Genomic DNA, 6,000 nt, shown 5'->3' with positions numbered 1-6,000 from the left:
AGCTAGTATTTGAGAATTATAAAAGAAGATATAAAAAGGAAGCAATACTTATTAACCATTTTAAAAAGTAATAAAGTATATGTAGACAGTTAATCTATGTTTTTCATCAATAAGATACGACTTTATATTGTTTCCTTTCAATTCTATGGTCTATATGTAGTATTCATCAATAATGTTTATCGATTATATATTTGATTAGCAACGCGGGTAATTATGAACAGTAATATTTAAGTTAGAGAATTGCTGATAAAAATTGTCTCCCTGCCAATAAAATTATTGCTAACTACTCTCATTGTCATTGTGAGACTGTAAACTATTGGTAGGATTGCGTTCGGATGAATTCCTAATAAATCAAGATATGTTTAATTTTCTTAAAAATCCTATTTCATAAGTCTTAAAAAATATAACAGAATGGTTGCTATGTACTACCTATCTCATAATTTGAACTTTCCTTTCTTTACAAGAAAACCCTAAAAAACTAAAACACACCAAAATAAAGGCCCCATTGCCGTTCACCTAACTAAAATCCTTTTATAAATAAAAAACTGCAAGCAGATCAGCTCCATATCATTCCCAGCTAAGTAGTACCGTTCAGCAACCGATCGGTGGCTGTTCCCGTCCTCGATCAATTTACCTTTGGTGCTTAAAAAGAGAAAAATTCAATTAGTTAATTAAACTTACACGTAATATTTTGTATCTGGAGTTAAAGGTCAAAGACCAATGATTGGTATTAGTAGTCTTGTCTTAATGCTCTTGTCTAAAAATTCTCGGTGAATCGTTTGACAACAAATATAAAACAATTGAAACTCGAAGCAATAAAGTATAATATTAGTATAATACGAGGTAAGTTGAAGTATTAAAATGAGATGGATATGACTGTCTTAGTGTACCGTCTGAAATCTGACGCTGACACAGACTAGATTCCTAGAATCTGGAGTCATATTCTTATAAAGTTATTCAATAACAGTCGGCGTCGATTAAGCTCAAAACGAACTATCGAGGGTACAAGTATAAGGAGTTGAACTGGATTTAAACTCAAAATTCACATTGATTCAACCCTCCCCGCTTTACCTCCGTTATGTGTAGAAAACTCGGTTGCTTCTTCGTGCTTTTGGATCGTACCAGAGACATCGTAGTGGACCTGATTAGACAATGAGAATACATCTTTACACTAAATTGCACTAATTTTGTAGTCTAGATGTCTCTGATGTTGAAACAATGCGAACAGTCTGTTTTACGCTTTTTCGCCACTGAGTTTTTGGGATCTACTCGGATGAACATAGCTGAACATGACAGTGTAATATTTTAGAGCTGCAAAATGTAGTTTATTCATTCATAAAAATAAAACATAATAGAGTAGAACGTCAATACTAAGGGTTGGTGGCAACATTTAATTTTCAGCGCACTCTTGCATCGTAGTACCCTTCATATCTCACCGATACTTTTGTAGTTTGCACACTGCAACGAAACCTAAAGCTTTATTTCTATATAGACAAAAATGAGTTCTATGATTGTGCATGTTCTATGATGGAATTTGACTGAATGTTACAAAAACAAAGACACTTCAATAATATACTATTTAGTCTTCCAAGGATATTTAATTGTTTTCATTCATAAGCGAAGCCTGTTACGCAACAGTGGCAGGGTGTAATCCTAACTTTTTATTATTAAATCCTTTCTTTAATTTTCCTCTTCCCCTGTATTAAGTACGACATAAACACTTGACAAGTGGAGGGTTACTTTTACATGCGCGATATTATTTAAATGGTGGAGTTAAACTGTTAGTTAGGAATCAATAACTTTGAACTACCAAATCAATTCTCCTGAAATATTCGACGTTTATTGCAGAAGATATTATACAAAATGTATAATATTTGAAATAAGAAACGTTTATAATTACTTTCTAAACATTTCCAACGCTACATTTTAATAAATACACCACATATCAATGTTTAAAATGCTCCAATAAAACATTTCTTACTATATTTATAGAGTGGTTACCAGCAAAAACAACTGTACCTTGCCAGCAATTGGATCTAACTAATATCGTCTCTCAATATTAGAAGTTAGGCAGCCACACAACTATATAAAACTCAAATTATGTGGCTGTATTTAACATTCTGCCTCCATGTGAAAATGAGCGTAACATTTGGCCAAGGTTGCAAGAAATAAAAGCTTTTAAAACAAAATCTGTGTTACTATAGTAAAAAGTGATGCAGGTAAACATTATTTTACATAAGCTTAGTTTACAGGAAATTATCTTACGTAATAAAAATATTAGGGTTTCAAAATGCGTGCAGTACATGTTAGGGTTTATGAAAAGATATACGCATCCTAGAAGATATCCAATATAAGATTTGGACCCCCTTAAATAAACACGTACCACCTGAAATAGTTTATAAGAAAACTAACAATAATTACATCGTTAAAACAAAGCTAATTTATGAAATTTAATGTTTTACGATTTTGGTAGGTGAAGGTACCCGAGATTTGAGGTAAATATTATTTTACTTTATTTCCCAAAATTTTATATAGCATAAAACTGTAACTTTAGCATATTTCATATATTTTGGAACTGTTTAAGATATTAAACAACAGCGATTTTTTATTATCAACTCTAAATATACTAAATTTTGAAAAGTATTTTTAAATAGCCTTTTGAAGAACATAATTTAGCGTAGTCTATAATTAGAAATAATAACTCTGTGATATGATTCTGCTTTCATTTGTACCATCAGTTGAGTTAACAATGCTCAGCACACACGAATTAATCAACTAACCTCATGTTCATGTCTTAAGCAGCAGTCGGTACTGCGCGGAGATGTACATTAATATATTCAATTCTATTTAAACAGCTTTATTCATTTACAATATATATATATATATATATATATATATATATATATATATATATATATATTCAATTATTCTGAATATTAATTAATGTCCTTACTTATTTACAATAAGAAAATAATCCTTATAAAAATTAGAATACATACAGAAAATACGAGATATATAACGTAAATAAACCTGATGAAATTTTGTAAAGTAATTTTACCAAATGAATGTTCCAATTAGGAATTTTGTCTATTTCTAAACCCAAAAATATAATAAAATCCTTTTAATTATTTCCCACAATTTTTGATAATAGCGTGAAATTTGTTTGTAGTGTGCCGAGTTTGAAAATAAATTAAATTAATTTTGTCTGCGTTTAGGAGTAGGATATTAGAATAAAAAATGTAATTTAGTAAATGTATGTCCGAATTTGCTTTAGCTTCTGGTTCTATGATAGGTGGGGATGTAATATTCAAATTAGTGTCATCAGCATTCAGACATAATTTACTACCCTCACCGAGTTGAGGGAAATGGTGTAGGTGACAAATGAACAATTAAGGACTCAAATCCCTGAGGCACTTCCTATTTTAATCCTTCCATTGAGGATTGGTAAGGAATTTTGTAATATTTTTAATTAGAATGAATTTCTACAAATTGTTTTCTATTACAATGGTATGGTCCGGTTGGATTCCTTTATCTGTATTCTCAAATTACTCAATTTTAATAATAATAACTCATTAAATATCGAGTCAAATGCCTTACTCAGATAAATAAACAAACTAAACAATTTACATTTTATATCTATACTTTCAATACTTAAAGTCTGAGGCTGCTGTAATTACACATCTCCCATTTCGAAATGCATGTTGAAAAGTTTCAAATAATTGGTTTGTTTTGAAGGAAGTATACAAGTTTGTTATAAGCTACCTTTTTATATATTTTTTAGATTGTATGAAACAATGTAATTGGTCTTTATTTTGATTTTAACTATTTATCTCCTTTGTATAAAGGTTTCTGTTTTATAATTGTAAGTTTGTGTGAAAGAATTTCAGACATTAACGAAGCTTTATTAAATAAGTTTTCATCAACACTAAAATAGCTTATTTCCAGAGCACCATAGGAATACCATCTTTTCCAGAACTATATGAATGTTTCAACTTGTTTATGATTTTCTGAACCAGCTTCTCATCAACGAAGCCAAATTTAAAGCTAGGTGTACTGGGAAGTGTATCAGTCTCTGAACCCTCCCCCATTATATCTCGAGATGTTTCCAGGTTTGGTACCACAGTATTGTCAATATCATTTGAAAATTAGTAATTAAATATCTTAAAGACCTTTGAAGGATCTGAACAAACTGTACCATCTACTTTTAGAGTTATATTTTGAATTATTATCTGGTTAGTCCCTACTTCCGAATTTATTAATTGCCTAGAGGTTCTGTTTATATTATTTGGATTATTAATCAATGTTTAATAATATTGTTTTATGAAGACATCAGTTTTTCTTTAAGTTTGTTATTTTCAGTCTGTTCCTATTTTTAACTTTATTTGTCATGGCTTTACAGCTTAGAGCTATACTGCTGATATTAATGATATTTTTTTCCGATTTGAGCTAATTTGAAATCCATTTTAGATAGTTACGTTGCGTTAGCAGAATTTAAGTATAACAATAGTTGAAGTTCTCCATAAACATGTTATGGAAATTATCATATTTTGCTTCAACTGGTGACAAATAAAGATCCAGCCATGATTAAGCTTGCAAAGTTTTGATGAACTTTTCCACATTACAGTAAATAAATTTCCTTTATACTGTAATAGTGTGTTATAAGAATTATTTATTGCAGTTGTAATGGTTAGTATTTCAAGCAACTGTCCATCGTGAACGAATATTTCAGTGTTAATACCTGTTATTTTATACACATTTTTATTAAAATATAGTCAAAATATTATATATAGCAGATTCTTAAACTATATAAACTACAATAGTACTGAAAGTGGCTGAAGTGGATCATGACCTGTGGATAACCTTTGTAACGTCGACCTCGCATTAATAACACGACAATGGATAAAATGTTGAGTAACAACCAATATTGAGAAACAATTCTTCCAGTAACTTATAATATCTCGTTAGACATGGACTTGTTTCTAAGTTTATGCAAGCAGTGAGGCCTTGGAAATGGTTAATTGATATACCGTACTGGAGTTAGGGCTATTTAGCGGAGTGAGGGCTAAATAGCCCTAACTCTGCCTCTTAAATAAAGGCATATTTCATTTCATTTCATTTATTAATATAAAATATAAAAAAAGATTTTTAAGGTTCCTAGAAAATTTACACTGAATTGACCTACTCATCATTCTGGATTAGTTTTTTCAGAGAACATGGAATTTTTAAAAGAATAAAAGTAATATTTTAAGTAACCCCTTTGTTTGAGTAGTAGGTAATATATTTTATTTTTGTACATGTATTACATGTAGTACATGTATACATGTACTTCCAATTTACTTTATTTATAAAGTAACCTAACCTAATATATATACCCTCCATTTATGGAGGGTATATTAGCTTCATGCTGCTGTTATAACATTATAATCATGCTTAGTTTTTCATATTGATTAATACATTTAATGTAGCTTCTGGTTTTAGCTAAATCAAAATAAATGCATGAGATAGCTTAATAGTAACATTATACTTCTTTTTATAAAGTTTATATGTTTATTATATAAAATAGGTTTAGTTAACAATGTAAAAAACTAGGAAAGGTTTCAACCACTAAACCGGCGAGTCATGTTCGTAATGTATGCAATAAGGTAATTAACTGAGCCAACAGGGACAGTTTGCCCACTTCATAGCAACCATCAACACGTCTGTATATATTGACAGGTGAATGTTGGTTACGGGCTTACATCACAGTGGCGAGTCATGTTCGTAATGTTTGTGTACAGGTAATTAACTGAGCCAACAGTGACAGTTTGCCCACTTCAAAGCAACCAGCAACACGTCTGTATATATTGACAGGTGAATGTTGGTTACGGGCTTACATCACAGTGGGGAGTCAAGTTCGTAATGTTTGTGTACAGGTAATTAACTGAGCCAACAGTGACGGTTTGCCCACTTCAAAGCAACCAGCAACACGTCTGTATATATTGACAGGTGAATGTTGGTTAC

The sequence above is a fragment of the Homalodisca vitripennis genome, chromosome 2, assembly GCF_021130785.1.
Source record: "Homalodisca vitripennis isolate AUS2020 chromosome 2, UT_GWSS_2.1, whole genome shotgun sequence".
NCBI lineage: Eukaryota > Metazoa > Arthropoda > Insecta > Hemiptera > Cicadellidae > Homalodisca > Homalodisca vitripennis.
This window is presented reverse-complemented; position numbering follows the sequence as displayed.